Below are 19,050 nucleotides of genomic sequence, written 5' to 3' on the forward strand. Positions count from 1 at the left end.
CGATCGAGGCACGGCGTTTACGGCACAACTTATGCACGACGTATTTGAGCTGAGTCACACGAGCCATCGCAAAACCACTGCTTATCACCCACAGACGAATGGCCTCACGGAGAGACTCAATAAAACGATCGCCGACATGATTGCAATGTACATAGACTCCCAGCACAAGACCTGGGACGAGATTCTCCCGTACGTCACGTATGCCTACAACACTGCCATCGCGTTTTACTACGCGTTTTACGCCATTTCGCCTGCTCTATGGACGCGACGTTCAGACGATGTTAGATGCCATGCTTCCGTGCTGCACGGATAACCCTCTCATCCCAGACGCTGAGCAGTTTGCTCAGCGCGCCGAGGAAGCACGTCAACTTGCCCGCATCCACATTCAGCAACAGCAGGGAAAGGATACGCGTCGCTACAACCTCCGTCATCGACACGTCACATACCAACCAGGAGAGCAAGTTTGGGTGTGGACACCGGTGCGCCGGCCCGGCTTGTCTGAAAAACTGATGTCGCGATACTTTGAACCTTACAAGGTTCTGCGCCGTGTCACAGAAGTGACATACGAAGTCCTTCCAGCGGGTACTGTGCAGACCTCGCGTCGACAACCACGCTCCGAGGTGGTGCACGTTGTCCGCATGAAACCGTATTTCACGCAGTAATGTGCGGTGTACTATGCACTCGTTTAGGTGTGTAGGGCACCGCCTCTGTTTTATATTCGTTTTCTGTACTGACTTGCATCGCCCATCGCTCGCGCCCAGTCTGTGCTTTCGTTTTTTTAGGAGGGGGAGTAATGCCACCTGGTGTCCCAGATGTTTTTAGGTGACACCTGGAAGAAAAGGACGCCGAAGTGGTTTCGCGTGCTGTGCGCGGAACTTTGCCTGCTGGTTGAGCTTCGTCCCGTCGTCTTAGTCACATCTAGCCCTCTTGTCCGTGACAATATGCTTCGAATAATTCTGCCTTTCATAAAACCTAAGCTTTAGTACAGGCCTGAAATGTTTCGAGATACAACTCGCAACAAGGACCGCGTAATGGCCAATAAATTCATGTACGCCATGCCTTTAAAGCCCCTTAATTCAACTCTTAATTATCGTGTCTTACGCAATTGACGTCCATCTTCGCGCGCTGGCTTATGAAATGACTTCTGCAATTGACTGCCACAATAATAACACTCTCCGTGCTTAGTAACTTACATCTTTTGTTGCCTGTACCTGGACGAAAATGGTGACGATGGCTCACATATTCATGATGCGGCTCCGACATTGCTTCAGATACATACATATCTAAATATTAAACAAGAATAAGACGTCTCTCAACGCTAAATGAGCTCAAACAGTTCGCCACAGTCTCGCTGTTCGAAAATCTAGGACGAGTAAATAAAATCTCCAGAGCAAATGTTCTGCTTGAACATTTACCCCAAGAAAAAACTGGGAGGTCTCTTAGATGTCCCTTCAGAAAAGAATGGCGAAAGCCTACCCTGCCTCTCTTATCACTAGGTTTGATTATTATCGACGTTCGTTTCAGTGCTACTTATAATTTTAATTCAGAGCAAAGGAAAGTCGCATTACCTGTCACGCACTCCCCGGCAAGTGTGCATTTGAACGGCACACCATTTCGTTCCTGTCGCATAGTGCTCCTTGGTGTGCGTTCACGTGTGGGATTGGAGATGGCAGAAATGCTACACAAGACCACATCTCACGGAATCCCTCGGATTTGACAGATCTCGCACACAAACCTGGCGCACGGGATTTCGTGCCACGAACCTAGAATGGCTTTCACCGAAAGCCCCGCCAGGGTGGCGCAGTGGTAAGACGCCCGACTACTGTGCCGGAGTTCCCGGGTTCGAACCCGACCTCGGCGGCTGCGTTTCGATGGAGGTGAAACGAAGTGGCGTCCGTGTGCTGTGCGATGTCAGCGCACGTTAAAGATCCCAGGTGGTCGAAATTACTCCGTAGCCCTCCACTACGGTTCCCCTTTTTCTCTTTCCACTTTCACTCCCACCTTCCTCCCTTCCCTTACGGCGCGGTTCAGGTGTCCATAGCTACAAGTGTGACAGATACTGCGCCTTTCCCTTCCTGTGAACCAACCAACAATCACCGAAACATATTGCTGGAGATGTCCTGAGCAAAGCCGCGATAAAGAAGCAGTGGTTAAGACGCCCAACTACTGTGCCGGAGTGCCCGTGTTCGATCCCTACCGCCGCCGGCTGCGTTTAGATGCGGGTGAGATGAAGTGGCGTTCCGGTGCTGTGCGATGTCATTGCACGTTAGTGATCTGCAGGTGGTCAAGATTACTACGGAGCCCTCCACTATGGCTCCTATTTCTCTCTTTCCGCTTTCACTTCCACCTTCCGCCCTTCCCTACGACGCGGTATAGGTTTTCACCGAAAAAGTGTAAAAAATAGAGGGGCTTCTTTTCCTCTGAACGAATTAATTAGCTGTCCTGAAGTTTGTGCCAGTTTGCAGGGAATGTTTATGCAGCCAACGCCTTCTATATTTGATGCAACGATGAAAACGGCATGGGAAAACGAATTCATGATGTCACTATGTAGGATCACACAGCGAGCCCACTACGGCTACTGGCTGTACTTTTCAACTCCGCATCCAGTGGCTTGGCCATCGTTATTCACGCTGCCTAAACTCAACCACTTTCCGAAATTAAAAGGTCTTTCTTTAGCTGAGTAATTCTTTGCTCACCAGCACGTCGCTCATCACGTTGTGTTTGGCGGGGCCTTGCTCGACCGCGTTCTTGCAGACGTACGCGTAGAAATCTCTGCAGGGCGCCTCGTCTTTGTCGATGACGGCGAACAACTTCGCTGCCTCCTTCGAACAGCAGAAGGAAGTGTTAGTGCCGCTCGTGTCGCCTGCCTTGATAGAGTGGTTTACAGCAAACCAGGCCATGGCGCCGATGACCGCGGCCAAGAATATGCCACACGCAAAGCCAAGGCAGGCTCCTACCGTCAGCATTTTTCTCTGAAAGACATAAATCCATGAAGTCGGGCGACCGCTGCCAAGGGGCGAAAATGGGTCTTCGCTGAAGATCCGAGGTTCCATCTCCGCCGTTGTCTTCTTCTTCATGGAGAAGGCCGCGAGAAGCGCGTGAATATGTGAGGGGCCAGCGCCCCCTTTTATTAGGCGTACTTTTACCCGTAGCTCGTGTGTCCCCGATTACAGACGCACAGCGCCTTTCAAAGAGCTGTGCATAAGTTTTCCTAATTCTTGGCCGAAAAAGGGGCGAAAATGGCGCGCTTGGTTGAAAAAGGCGACAGTGAAATTAAGTCGAGAAAAGCCAATTCTCTTAACCCGAACTGTGTATAAACCCGTTTCTGCCAGGTGCCGGAATGTAGCAGACAGCCGTCAGTCGCATGAATACTAGTCTTAGTGTTTTACCTTACCATATTTTAGCTGTTACCTAAACCCCCTTTAAATGATCTAATTTACTGCTGTAAGATCTTTTTAACCAGTCGCTGTGGGCGTGCCTCAGGTATCACTTCAAGGTTCGATGTTATTCTCTCTGCATATCAACGATTTCAAACTTTAAGAGATCACTTTTCTCCTCACATGTACGTAATTGCGCGGCCTTTATATGTGTTCATATCTCTAATAATGAAATAGTAACTTTGCAACAAGAAATTAGATAAATTGAGCAACCAGTGTTTTCTAAGTTTAAAACATTAATAAGAGAAAATGATTAATGATTCAGGGCTCCGGAAAAATATTACCTTCACAACAATTGACTATGCAGATGACAATGGATGAAACAGAACACTGGAAGCCCTACACTGGGGCACTTTGTATTAAGTTAGGTGTATCCTGATTCTTCGCTGTATAAATGTTGTCAGTCCTTTGATCATGAAACACTTCAAATCAAGATTTTTGAATGTCATTTGAATACTACGTTGAATCACGGGATCAGGAAGACGCAAGTTGCAAACACGCACAGTCCCATACCTTATTTTTCTATACGACCGCTTTCTTGACCAGTTTCCTTCTTCCTGCAAGCTTAGTGCGAACCTGGTAAATTTCTACTCACAATACTTACCTGTGCCTCATTCCCACGTCCTCCTTCTCTAGAGGTGGCCCTAGATTACCGGGAGCACCTATTCAATACCACCTCTGATCAGGACCAGCGCTAGATTATTAGTAGTGCTCTCCCTAGGATAGCGCTCCAAAGACTTTGCTTTGTAAGAGGGCCCTCCGTAGATGGAAGGGGCTCTCAAATGCCATGCAGGGGGCTGCTCCCCACCATCTGTAATATTAGCAATAAATGTGTCTACCACAACCAACCCTGCTCCGTCTATGTAGAGGCTGAAATGTACGACTCTTAACTTTTATTTCTTCAATGCAATCCTCGGCTTCAGGTTTGGAAAGGTTACAGTAGGTATGCTCAATATTTTAGCACAAAAGTTCACTCTGGACCTCCCTGATCTGGTCAAGGAATTAATAAAAACTGCATAGCTGCCCCACGTCCGGAAGCGAATGAAAATTATATTACTGTTGAAAGGCCCTGGTTAGGGATTTCATGTTGAAAGCTTCGGCAGATAGCTTGGACTTCGAACCTGGTAAATAATAGAAATAATTGTGCATGGCCGCCTTGAAAGGTATATTTCAAAAGATAGTGCTTTGATTTCTGCCCAGATGGGCTTCCGCCATGGATAATAAGTATGGTATGCTCATGTAGATTTAGAAAGCAGAATTCGCCTTGCTGTGTGCCACAATCAGGTGTCAGCGTTAGTGACGCTCGACATTGCCAAGGCCTACGATAGCATTGATCATTATAGTCTTCTCTACAATTTATCATTATTACCCCCGCCGCGCTACATTTATGCATCGATCGGGGAATGTTTGAAAGGACGAAAAGCACCCCACAGTCCATCTGGCGGAAGAGGCCGCAACAAGCCAAGGGCTGTCTGCTGGCCTCCAATCCGCGGGCGCAAGACTCGTGGTCTTCCCCGGCACGCGTGGCGGGGGCGGGGAAGAGACGCCCATTTCCGATGGAAATAAATGTTGTGAAACCTACCAACCAACCCAACGTTTTTGGTACTTGTGCTTGTATTTTAAATGTTACCTGCAATATGTCAAAAATAATTTTTCTATCACACTGTTTTAAGTTTTCTTATCACTGGAATCAGCAAGGGATAGTCTCTTGAGCTGCTCACTAAAGTAGGTATTACCGGGATGGGTGAAAGAAATATGCTTCATCTGGGTCCCAGCTCACTGTAGTGTTTTCCAAATTGAAGCGGCAGACTTCTTGGCTAACTAAGCACTTGATGCATTTGTTCTATGTACCATCCTTAATATAATAATTTTTGGGATGACCCGCTTTCTGCGCAATTATACACATGCGCCTGATGCAATGATCCCTTGCAATATAAATAAGAATACCAACACCCCATTTACTCATGGAAAGTTCCTCCTTCTCTATCATGGCAGTGTGAGGTAACGCTGACATTTATGGGACACAGGATTCCCGCCTAAATTACATGCGGCCACAGATAAAAAAAATTTGTGAGGCTTGCGCTGAGATTGAAAATTTTGAGGAAATCATCAGAGAAGGGTACAGCAAGAAATTCCAATAGGACAATTGGGATTTATATTGTCGATCCCGCTTCTTCTCTCCTTCGGTTCGAGTGCAACGGGATACGCGTTGCCTCAAATTTGTCATTATTTACATAACTACTTACAGCTACGAAACGATTCGCTTGCTCATTGTAATCCAAATTTACAAACTCAAAATTTTTGCTCCATATTTTTACCTTTCTTGCAATTCTGTGGTCTTAAATCTTGTTTTTTCTTTGTTTAGTTGATAACTGTATCTAATTCAGTATCTGTAGTAAAATTGGCAGTCGGCACTGAACGTTGGCAAATCCTCCTTTGTGGATATGTGCCATTTACTAATGTAAAAGAAAAAGAAGAAGGCGCTGGCAACTTCGATGCGCACGCATTCCTCGGGGCCTGCTCCACGCAAAGAGATCAATTGCTGAGATGGAGCCTCGGATCTTCAGCGAAACCCCATTTTCGCCCCTTGTCAATGGCCGCCTGACTTCTCGGATTCCAGTCTTGCGGAGAAACATGCTCACGGTAGGAGCCTGCCTTGGCTGCGCGTGTGGCGTCTCCTTGGCCGTAGTCATCGGCGCCATGGCTTGGTTTGCTGTAGACCACTCTGTCACGCGAGACGACCTCAGAGGCACGAACACTTCATTCTGCTGCTCGAAGGAGGCAGCGAAGCTGTTCGCAGTCATCGACCATACCCAGGCGCCCTGCACAAATTTCTATGCGTACGTCTGCAAGAACGCCGTCGAGCAAGGCTTAGTCAAGCTCAACGTGATGAGCGACGTGATGGTGAGCAATCATCACGCAGATTAAGACAGTCATTCTATATTGAGATTTTATGTTCAGAACGTGATTGTCTATAGCCAGCGTGAAAAATGGCGGCCACGCCACAGATGGCAGAGTAGATAACTACGTAGGGCGCTGAGCCGGCCGTCGTCAGCTGGCCGTCAGGCATTACGCATTCACGTCATGAATGCACTTTCCCACGCCGTTTGCATCGCTATATAAACAAAATCCGCTGCAAATTCACTGTCCCAAAAACTTCACGCTATCTCCAGCAAATAGGTTTTCTCGTGTTAAATGTTGAATCTAGAGAAAGATTTGATGTTCGGAAAGGTTGACGGCCACCGGAGAAGGGGTAGGCAGCGAACGCGTTGGTTAGATGGCATCCTCATCCTCGAGGCGCTGTAGATGAAGTTATGTGATGTTAGGAAGATAGTGAGAGACTGGAAAGAGTGGCGTGATATGGTCCATAGGGTCACGAAGAATCGGACACGACTGAATGTCTGAACTGAACTGAACGTTTCTTTTTACGAAGGTTGTGATTCTGAATTTGTCTCCTCTGTCGCGGCTAAACGTTTGTAAACCTAATTATTTGGTCGGTTTTTACCGGTTTCTTGTATCATAATATTTCTGGGTTTCTCGGTTGTTTGGTGTGTATGTTGCTGTAGTAGCGCTCGCTACCGCTGGTATCCCCGGCAGTTCCACCGCCGCCATTTTGTACGACGTCACACCGCTTGCTTCATTGTTGCACTCGCCTTCGCTCGCTTCGCCTGTTGTGTCGCATGCCTAATAGTATGTCAGAGGATGGAAAAGGAGACCTCGCGAGTGTCACAACCACAGTTGAGGCAGCAGTATGGACAGCGACAAGTCTGCTAAGCAGAAGGAGGCCTAGAATTGACATCGGACCGAGATGAAGGCAAAACGAATAGCACAGGAAACAGAACAGCGCGCGAAAAAGGCACGGAGGAGAGATGTTGGTCCTGCTTCACTACAGACGGCCCGTGATGAACGATGGAATGCGACCAAGACACTTCAGCGGGCTAAAAAAAAAATCGAAAAACAACGTGGCGTTCGTCTAACAGAATAGGCGTAAGTATGACGCGGCCCGAAAGGCGGAACTTCAGGTCCCCAATGCGTTGGATGAGAAAGAAGGTACGCGACTTAGAACTGACGATACGATTTTAGCCTTAACTTTCGTCGCGTATACCCTGGTATAACCGAGCTAATCCACCGACAATTTTTAGACGCTTTCCTCTCCATGCGACGCATGCTTTGGGTAATAAGCGGCGTGCGGTGAGGCGGCGAGAAAGCGCGCGGCGCACACATAGGGTTTCGTCGCTTACCATGATATCGGTTCATGCCCAAAACTGCTCATCAGCGTGATACCACGCGCGGCTCCGAAGGTTAAGTGGGCATGGGGCAGCGCTTCTAGTTTACTTTAGCCGCAGCGAAGGCGAAGCGCACGCTCCGAATGCAGCTCTTCGCTGATTGCTATGGTAATGACGCATGCGCGCAACTGGACTCTGCCGGCCACCGCGAAATGCTCGACTAGTAGCCGAGTATAGCTCTCACTCCAAAATTATCGAGTCTAAAAACGGTGAACGGGCTACTCGAAGCGTAACCCAGGCAGAGGAGGTCGCCATCGCGTTACAAGCCACACACTGATTTCAAAACTATCATAATGGCCTCCCGAGGGGCTTGTAGGAAGGTTCAACAGAGCTGGGTCCCATACCTGTCCTACCGGCTACTGCACAACAGACCGGACATGACCGACCGACTACTGCAAAACAGTTCGTACGTGGGAACTCTATCCCGCGCCGCTTTAAATCTGGGCTCCGGCCCACTCAGGGTTTGGAGGAAAGGAGGCAGCAGATGCCGCGGCCGGCGCGATCTCTAACAGAGAGACGTCGTCCCCCTCCTAAGAAGAGGAATTCACACCGGCCTACACTTTCCTTTCAAGACCTCAGCTGGACCTCAACCGACACAATATTTACAAAGAATAAGAGAGCACAGTAATGCCTGTTTTTTGACCTCCTTAAGAACACCATCATGTGCTCGGCGCCACTTAAACTCTGACACTGTCCTCTTTGCGGAGTGGCCGCACTGACTGGAAATGTCCTCGGACCTCTTCCACATGGTGTGGGCTTGCCCCTGCAACCTTGCCCTTACACCCAGCCCAAACCACACCCGGTAGGACTAGGAGGCCACCCTTCTCGCCTGCTTCGACCTGAAAGCCCAGAAGACGTTGGTCAAACAATGGCGGAAGCGGGAGCCACAGGGGGCCCTTACTAGGGACCCACCTAGTGTTTGTGAGGGGAACGGCACTAAGCCTGACTCCATAAAACCTCTATGTAACTTTCTGTTTTTATTAACGTTTTCACCATCACCATCGAGAGCACTGCAAAATCAGCAGTGGAAAGATGCCAAAACCTGAGCACAGCTGCTGCACACGGTACACGCGCCCCCTTGTCGAACTCAACGAGCGTTCCGCTGAACGCATCAAAGTTCACCGGTGTTCTATAACTAGTTTCCAGGAAGGGATATGCGCTGTGATGTGCGTTTCACGATCACGGGTGCGGTGCAGTTGGTTAAAGCGCTCGGTTGGGCATCCGAGGGATGGGGGCTCGATTTCCGGTAGTGATATCATTTTAGGCAAAAACGTTTAATAGCTGTTACGGTCGCCCATTCGCGAGAAGTGTCACACATATTCGCGAGATTCCACGGGATATCGCGAGATTAGAACGTCATGGTGTAATGACATCATTTGTCTTGCCTACCATGCGGCAGATAGATAAAAGTAAATAAAATAAATGTTGTGTCCACCATGAATCGAGCCTCTATCCTTTGGATCCCCAGCCTAGCACTTCAACCAACGGCGCTACGCTCCGGTTTGTGAAACGCTCGTCGGAATTCTGCTTGTCTACCGCGAGGACGATAGCGGCATTCCAAGGTTGTCCGATACTGCGCCTTTCCTTTCCTGTAAATGTATTATAGAACGTCCGTGATCTTTGACACGTTCTATAGAATGCTGGTTGTGTTCCACAAGGAGGGCCAGGCATTGCAGAGAAAAGAGAGGAGAAGCAGTCATGTCTCCACCCGGATATCCATCACCCATCCCATGTGTGGAATGCGGAGTGGAATGTTTTTTATGCGAAGCATACTAGCCGCACAACCGAGCTCTTCCTTGCTGCGCCGCGCGGCCAACGTTACGTTGGCGCGCGGCCGCGTAGCTACCACTTGACCTACATCGGCGCACCACGCGATATGACGTCACAACAGCTGTGAAAGCTGGGACTCAACCAACGGCTCAACTCGTGCACTCGCTCGCGGACGCGCAGCCTTCGCCGGTGGCCTAACTCCCGCTCCTACCTCTAGGAGATACTGACGTCACCCAGTTGCATAAAAGGCGACGCACTCGTTGAGTCAGTTGAGCAGCGAGATGTCGGCCAGGGAGAGGGCGGCTCTCCAGACCGCAAAGCGCAAGTTGCAAACAGCCACGGAAACGGGAGAAGAATGAAAAGTACGGCTTGCCAAGCGACGTGCATAGTATGCAGCTAGACGGCAACGTTCGACAACTGATACGGAGGTGAAGGATGAAGCTTCGAGTACTACTCGGTTCGAGCGGCGAAATGCTACCAAACGGAAAATGCGTGCTGAAGAAACTCCTGAACAGGGGGAACAGCGCCTTGTAATGTTTAATTTTTTAGGCTCGTATGCTTCGCATCCTACACTGTAAAAACAAAAACACCTTTTTGGGCATTTGTCTGATTCAAAACACCCTTACACCCTGAGTCTAGGGTGTTCGTGCCATTGGAAATCACCTCTTGCATGCCAAAGGGGTGCTTTGGTTGGAGAATATGCCTTAGGGTGTTACGGGCAAGCAATATCACCTAACATGCTGGGGGTATAGGCTGCGTAACTTCGTAGCCTTTTATACACAAGCGGTGCTTCTAATATAACCCAACACCTAAATAAAGCACCAAAAGTAACGCTAAAATTAAAATTACACACGAGTGCTGTCTAAAAATGAAACAGAAACTGAAAAAAAATTTCACCGCCAGGAGGCCGCCGGTAGCTACGAACGCTCTTTTCAAATTTCACAATATGGCCGTTAGCATTGTGAGGTGCGTTTCGACCACGTTTCGGCGAATGCTGAATGTGCTTCTTCGATTGTGTACCCTCGTGAAATGTGTTGCATTTCCCATGCATATGTGTTACAGAAGTGTGTACGCTTGTGAAGTGCCTTCTACATGTGGTGTTTAGCGCAAACGGGCATTTATCGTGTCGGCAAGTGTCCGGGCTTCTTTTTGCTTTGCTCAGGCCGAAGGACTGCTGCACCGCTTTATGTTTGAGATGTTCGAAAGAAGAAGGCATGGACGATTTTTTTTTCTGCGTGACTAAGAGGTATATGCGCCGACTACATTGCACTCGCGCTGAAATCGCACTGGTTGGTTCGGTGCCGGTGATACGAAGGCGGACAGCGTACTTTGCGGCTGACGCAATCGTCTGTAAAGGTAAGCCTATTCTCACGCATATTGCGCTTTGTGGCAACAGTGTCCTACCGGATTGCTGCATTCTGTGTCTTTTTGTGCCGGAACGCTCCACAATGTGCTGAAATGAAAACGTGAGACACGCGCTTGTTTTCACCTGGCTGCCAAAATGACATGGCACATGTGGTAGATGTCACGGCGAGTTACGCAGATTTCGCGCAAGAACATGTCTCAACTTTCTTGAACAGAAATAATGTATGTGCTACGTTTCCTTGCATTTTGTACGCGCAGGAGGTTCACGAAACGATTTTCGTTTCTTGACAGTTTGATTTGCGCTCAGTTCGCAACGACTCGGTTTTGTCCTAACGTTTCCGTTCGTGCGGCAAGGTCATGTTGGCGTACTACCTTAATTCTCCTAGCACTCTCGACTCCCCCCTCCTCCCTTGTCTCTTACACTTCGCGCTCGCTCTCCTGAAACCTGTTTCATGCTTCGTCGTCTTCTTTCACTCGGAGCGCTGCGAACCCCCCCCCCCCCCCCCTTTTTTTTTTATTTACTCGGAGCATATGCGCGCACCGTCCTGCTGCTCGGGGAGCGTCCTCCCGCAGCCCTTAAACTTTTTGTTCGAGGAGGCTATGTTCGTTCTCGGCGGCCGTTCAGCGCGGCACGCCTCTGCGCTCGTGCTCTCGGCATCGAAGTGCGCTGGTCGGCCGGCCTGGTTGCATAATAGTTTATTCCAAACTGCGTAAACTATATGCCGCTATCATGAGCCTATGTGAACTCTCCGCGTCTGGATTTGCCTTTTTTTAATCACAATGGGAGCATTTTTCATTTTACAGGGACCATATTTTGCGGTTGCATGGAGTGTGAATTTGCATTTTTATTATGCTGCTTTTGTTATGGCGTTTACTTTCGCTCTCGAAGAATCATTTAGGTACGTATTTTAGTTTCAGCAAGACTTCAATTAAGGCACTTGTACACATGCTAAGTCAGCTGATGTGGTTCAAACCATCCAGTTTTCATCATTTTTTTTATGGTCACATTTCAACATAACCGTTTGACCGCATTACTTGATTTTTGTAGTGTCTTTAGACTAGAATCAATGCATATTCGATACTGATGCCTCAGCATTCAAGTAGAGGTCGACAGCTTGAATTCCGTGGCCAAATATTGTACCGGATGTTGCTATTACAGAGTTTGATTCTGACCAGATGTTTACTTTTTTTGTCTTTTGCCTAAATGTAAATATGAAGCGGTTATCATAGCCTTAGTCGCATATGTTTACCTTCTTTGCTCATCACAGTGCGCATATTGCAGGCAAATTTGTGACTTACTGTTATTAAAAAATTTGTAATGTATGTTTTGAAAGCAGTTTACTGATTTGAAGGGCCCAGAAAACAATTTGACTTTCATATGCTAACGATGCATGTCTGTAGATTGTCTCTAAGAATTGAAGCCTACTTTTTAAAGCTGAGCGGGGACCCTTAGTTTAGAGATATATTAAACATTTTATTGCCATTCAGCCGTGTGGCAAGTTGAGGGAAGGAGGATTATAATTTTTGCTTTGTTATTTTTTATATTAGACTTTCCTTAATATTGCTTGCAGTTTGGCGATGAGTGGCAAAATACTGATGGTTTTTGCAGTTTTCTAACCTTAGTGAATTTTTGTAACTGCTGTTTGCTAATGTCAGTTTTTTTTTTCAGATATGTACAAATGCATCAATTGCCTTAGCTGTTGTACGATGATTTTTAATATTCAGTTACTTGAAATATTGAGTAAAATGAATTCTTTATGGCTACCATTCACACAAACTTGCAGTTCTTACATGACGTCAACATGCTGATCAAGAAGGACGGCAAAGAGGCAGTTGAAATTGGCCTTAACAAGACACTTGTCTTGGTTTTGAAAGACACCATTCGTGCAAGAAAAAAGGACATTGCCCGGGTGCTCGAAGTATGTTCTGAGGGAATATGTGAAAGGAGAAAGAAGCGTGAGTATTAAGCTGTTTCCTTCTGTTTGCTGCATGTGCTATCTAATTGGCAGTTTTTCGCTAAATGCCTACATTTTTGCCATTTTGCATTGCCTTATAGATATACTAAAAACATGGCTGAGCATCAGAAAGAATAATAAAACCATAACTAGCCTGTGCATTTCTTCATATGTAACAATTTTCGCACTAGCTAAATTTAAATTACCTATTGTTCTTCTCCATTGTAATGGTGCAGCCTTTTCGAATCTGTTCAACTAGTAGCAGAGAATTAGGTGATACCTGATTCGAATCTTCACAAGCTTTGCTAATTTTTGCTGTCAGATGTCTGGCTTTCAGTTTGCGTGCCTCTACAAGTTTTAAATTTTGTTTATTTGCCTTCCTAAATTAGACAATAAATAATCGCCTCAAAACTCGGCTGTCTCTTTTTACCTGCAAGGAGGTACACCATTGTTGTGTTGCTTATTTCTATTGTAGATGTACAGACAGTATGCATTCTGCAACTCTTGGCAAACATTGGGAACCAGCCGGGAGCTCTGGATGTTGTTTGTATCATTTGTAAGTTTTCTCTTTGTCATTTGAATATTCAGGAAGCCTACTTGAAACCGACATTATTAGCGAATTTTCTTTGTTTCTAAAATGGTTTAACGTCTAACTTGTAATATGTATTAGTGATTCATAATTCAAATAGAAATACTACACAAGTTTTCATCACAACTGTGAATTCTTTGCCGTGAAAGGATTATTTGCACTGTAAGTACAATCAAAAGCACTTTTAAGAGACTCCTGCCATCACATGCTTACCACGTCGTATTGAATACAAGAGTCACCTGATGAAGCACTGGTAATGTCAAGATTGGTGCAGTGTGCCATTTGACTAAGCACTCTGCTGCAGTGGACCAGCAGTGCTTTATCAGATGGCTCTTGCAGGCAGCTTGGTGGGGTTTAGCATTTGCTGGAAAGGGGTCTCTCAACCTGCTCATGCATGCTAGTACCTAACATGTTCCTAATGTCTGGAATATATAATCTGAGACTGCTTCAAAAGAAATATTTGCCACACAGTGGTATCTTACAGGCTTCTGAAGGTGGGTAATGCAGTTTAATAGTTGTTTTAAAAAAATGCTGTAATTTGCTAGCCAAGTTTGAAATGATGTAATAATTTTAATTCTTCTGAGATTAGGTTTACCACATTGGTTGGGAGAAAATACTGCTGTGTTTCAAGGTTCATGCTGTATAAATATAATGCCTTCAACTACAGATGCTAACATTTCATGCATTAACCATGTGGCACTGTCATAGACATTCTCATTTATAGTAAACATTCTAATTGTTATTTTTGCATTTCAAGTTAGTCAACATATTTTTAGTTTTCGAACCTTTAGTATTTCTAAGTGCTCAGACTGCCTGCCGCTATAACGATTACAACTTCTTGAACACTTGAGCTTCCTGCCGCCTCTTGAGGCTCACCACTGATGTTCTGGATGTCTATGCATACAATGTGCTATGCGTGGAAAATGTTTTAACATGCCATGCTTCAGTGTTGACATTTTTTAGAGCTTCTGCTGTTTGGTTGTTTGGTAATGCTCTGCTGTTGCACATGTAATTGTCGCTCAACTCAAAGCTCCAGTGTACACTTTCAATGAATAATGTGTGATGAAGTTTCAGAGCTGCCACATAGAGCAGCGAGAACACTTTTTCCTTGTTACTAAACCTTGAATGTAAACACTTCAGGAAGCATTGCGATGACCTAGGGCTCGGCTGGTTCATACTTAGCACAAGAAGACGTGCAAAAGTTCAGAAATGCATTATGTGTTATGTATTACATGTACTTTTTTTTTTTTTTTTTGTAGTGCCTCATCACTAAGTATGCTCTTTCCACGTTTTTTTTTTGTTTGGTTCTGCAGTATCTACTTGGCCAGTGCAGGGTATGCTGTAGGCCTTGTGTGAAGCCTTCAATTGAGCCAGCTGTTAATATTTTAGTAGTAAACACCGTGCTCCAGTGCTGTTTATTGTTTATTTACATTTTTAACTATCATAATAAGCATTCCAGTTCATGTGAAATGAAAAGTTCGTGGGGCAGCATTGAAGTTCCCTAACCCAGGTGCTTTTGATGAGTGTAGCCATTTTTGTTTGATAAAATAGCTTGCATAATCTAAAATTACCATGCAACAGCATTCTGCATGAATAAAAATGGGTTGACCTTATCTGCTCTCATTTATGACTGGATCAGACTGCTGGCTTTGTGCCTCCTGAACCAACCATAACAGTATACTCTGCATTGTTAATTGTGAGATAACCACCAGTGGTTTCCGATAGGGCCCTTTTCCAAGCACACTGCTGTACACTAAAGGAGCATTGGCGTATTCTAAATATAGAGTAGAAAATATGTTGAATTTGCTTTTTGCCAGGTGCAGTGCATATTTATACAGCTGCTCTGTTATGCACTTCTTTCACAATTTTATCAAGGAACAGGAAGAAAAGCCTGCCACGCCCTGCGTCGGATATACTGGGAGCAGCATCAAAGAAGCTGAAGAGCATTTCCCCTCCATTCAGCAGCGGAAGCTTCTTCGAGTCATCGACTCTACTTAGGGTATTGTTCGAATAATGGGTCGATTTTGGCTGTTCAATCTGACATATGACAAGGGGTCCGACAATTTGTGCTGCTTTATAGAGCACCTCTTTTTGGACGTCTGCGTGTCGAAGCCAAGATGCGCTGCACGACGCTTTATTTCATCGCTTAAGGCCGAATTTTATGCAAGCGCACGCGTTGACACTGACAAAGCATAGTATTAATATTGTGTACTGCGATTATTGTTGCATACGACTAAACGTTTTGTTGTTGCTTTTCAGAAATGTCACCATGCTGTTGTGTTCATTGTTCGGTTCGGTTTTTGAAAAAAATTGTATACTTTGTTGTCTGCATTTGTTGGAACTGTTTTGCTTCTTTCATTTTTTTTAGGTATTTACGTACATACCATGTATGTTTTTGCCCGTCTGCTAGGCTATCGGTGGAGAGTGGCAGTATTGTTAAATAAATGAGGTTCCATATCGCGCATCAATGAAGAAACAGAACACAAGTGCCCCCCTGCCCCCCCCCCCCTTCCACCAGCACCCGAGCACCCACTAGCCCGAACCCTGACCCTTCTATGCCGAATAAAAGACTTCCAGTTTCCTTCTGTGTGACATTTTTTTGTAACATGCTCTGTGAATTTGAAAAAACAATCATACTGGCATGGGCGATTCGAGATGTCAAAATAATGGCATGCAGCATCTCTTTACATGCTCATTTGGCATTACAGGTGGTTAAAAGGAATACCATTAAGCTTGATTGCAAATGTGTACATAGGAAAAGCATTAAGGAACGTGTAGTGGCAAAAGTAATTCCTAATTAGGGAATGCAATATATGGACGTTATCCGCACTGATTTTTATCGAGGGGTGTAAGGGTGCAATGCCACTGCTTCCACCCTGCAATAGGGTGTAAAGGTGATGAAAACACCCCAGTGCATTGGCCCCATAGAATGGTGTTATGACCAACCGAAGCACCATCTTTGAAGGTGTACTGGCACTCTGAAGCCACTTTTTTTCAAGGGTGCATGGGTGTTAGTTATAGACATGCGAAAACGCCTAATAAGGTGTTTTTGTTTTTACAGTGTAGGCTTAACCATAAGCTAAACCAGACCAATTTTTTGTTTTACACTGGAAAGCAATTGATAAGACGCGGTTATACTATTGCTCATCTCTAACCGGGAGCTGCGACTTCACCTGAGCAGTTTGAAGCAGACATGTTTCCCCACGCGTACAATAGAAAAACGAAAACGACTTCCCAACGCCACCTTTCATCTGAGCCGGTCCGGATTCCTCCTTTTTGTTGTTGAGGCGCTGCGGCGAGCTAGACTGAACTGGTCTGCAGAATTTCACGAGACACGGAAGTGTGGAGGGGCGACGGTGTAGGAGATGAAAGTGGGAAGGATACCCCGAACCGTGAAGGGAGAGCGCGTGGTTCCTCTATGCGGAGAGTAAGGATTCCATTTGTTTTAGATGACTGTTTTGATATCAGGGCACTGGCTCTGAGGTTGCGCTCAACTCACAGGGTAGATCCCACCCTACTTGATCTTTTCTGATTCGTTAACTTACACAAGGGGAAGACAACCGAAAATGATCGCCCCTCTCTCTTTGCCTACCAATGAAATAAAAAGGAAAGGGGACCGAAGAGAAGTTAGTCTAAGTGCAGGCTCCGTGCTTAGCACGTAAGTCTACAACTGCCTAGGCTTTAACTGAAACGCGCAGTGGATAAGAATGATTCTGCAGGCGGTATCTCTCTTTGAGATAATTTGTTTTTGTTACAGCTATACCTTTTGTCTGTGTGACGTTGCATATGTAATTTATAGTTCCCCGTTATAATTTCGTAAATACTCTATATATATTTCATCTTCTGCGTCTTCGCCTCCTGCTTCAACGCAGGCGAATCACCACGTTTGGTCAGATTTGAACCGCTCTCCAGTGAGAAAGAAACAAGCTTTTGAAAAGTACTGCCACTATAGATATCGTTCATTACTTTCACACATGGCTTACATAAACCTTGTTCTCGCAATGCCTGCATGACTGCTGAGGTTTCGACCGAGTCAAATGCATTCTCGTAGTCAATGAATGCTACTTATATAGGCTGCTTATATTCCGAGCATGGTTTCTTTTAGCAGCGACATAAAATGTAAAGGCATCGATACTTTGCTTATGTCACAAAAAGTGTCAATCCTGTTTGGCGATATTTTAATGCAATAACATAAAAGCCCCGTTCTTCGAAAATTCGTTGTTGCGGCAAGTTGGAGGTGCCAGAAAAACGAGAAGCCTGGCGCTGGCTGGCAGTTTTAGGGAGCGAAATGGCCGGACATTGGCTAGTCGAATGTTGTGGTTTGTCACGACACCACAGAACATCCAGATGGCAGGAGCTACCAACTCTGGTCGCTTCGGAAGGATCAGATTAAAGCCACTGGAACCCTAAATCACGCGTCAGACACGGTGCACGTAAGGCTCACAGGTATTGGGCGCGAGCGCCATCACTAGAGCGAACGGCGCTAGTGTCGTTTTAGGGGAGAAAGGGGGATCACGTGACTCCTCTTACTGCTGCTGAAGCATACGCTCGATTGCCTTTGCGTGTTTTAAAACCTAACAGTCGCGTTTATTTCTCTAGTTTTGGTTGATATAGATGCCAGCATTGCACCATTTAATCTTGCATCGTTACTGAAGCTGCTGAAGGTTATTTAAGCTGTTGATACGGTTCGTTACTGCTCTGTACCCAGACGTAATCGAGGGAACCTGGCGCAAGCTCCCGTCGCTACCCGAAATATAAGCTCACAGGATTTTTCTTCCTTAATTAAATTTTGAATGGCCAAATTAGCGAGTGATCACTCTCGTGATGTGTGCTGCAGGCATTTGAGCGACCGAGCTTTTGTCCATACAGTTGGCGCTAAAAGTTCGGTGAGCGGCAGAACAAACGGTGCTCGCGTTTTAATTTGCGCTTATCACTTGTAAATTCTAACGATACTGTTGCTGGAAGATGGAAAAGATAATGGCTTCTGCATGGAGCAGTATCCTCCGAAAGAAAGGAGGGATCGTGCGAAGGCAAGAAGGTCTCAAATTATTTTAAATGAACACGTTAACACAGAAGCTCCCCTGAAGTGAACTAGAAGATTCTGCCGCCTCGGACAGCGGTGCGCATGGTGAGTTGTCTCAGGTGACGTCTCCAGTACTGTAATAATTTCAAATGAAAGCGTCCGTGAATAAGCGAAAGTTAGAGCATTGCAGGCATGTTGTGATGTGCTGATCGCGATATGAGTAAAAAAAAAAGAAACTACTGTGCGCGAGAAAAACAAATATCCGCTCTAACCAAGGCCCAATGACGGTAGTCAGTGCGCAACACTTCGCATTGTGGAACACACAACTTCACACTTGCTAAAAATTAATCCATGTCATCATAGCAGTCAAACTTGCTTGCTCTGCTACGTTCAAGGGAGCAGGCGAATGGTGCCGCTTCCGCCGGCGCTATGCGAAGGCGCTCAACAACATCCTGGCGCCTGACGGTCATCTGCTCTTGCACGGGAATCCCATTATCCGTGCACTGACTGCTTACATCTGACTGGTTGTGTGGTAGCTTCATTTTTTTTTTCATAACAGCAGATATACTGCAGCTGGTGCGCGCCGTCGCAGCAGTAAGCTCGCCAACTTCGATAACTCTGATTC

At 46.0% G+C, this 19,050-nt stretch overlaps 1 long non-coding RNA gene across 1 annotated transcript; it reads left to right on the plus strand.

The window, feature by feature from the left end:
* The first annotated feature begins 10,404 nt into the window (after positions 1-10,404).
* LOC146174303 (uncharacterized) lies at positions 10,405-16,178 on the plus strand. The gene is made up of 4 exons (XR_014702293.1): positions 10,405-10,849; positions 12,643-12,814; positions 13,289-13,369; positions 15,278-16,178. It is a non-coding gene; the product is annotated as an uncharacterized LOC146174303 (long non-coding RNA).
* Positions 16,179-19,050: the final 2,872 nt, after the last annotated feature.

Source organism: Amblyomma maculatum, chromosome 11 (assembly GCF_055883805.1).
Source record: "Amblyomma maculatum isolate TAMU_Amacu chromosome 11, ASM5588380v1, whole genome shotgun sequence".
Taxonomy (NCBI): Eukaryota; Metazoa; Arthropoda; class Arachnida; order Ixodida; family Ixodidae; genus Amblyomma; species Amblyomma maculatum.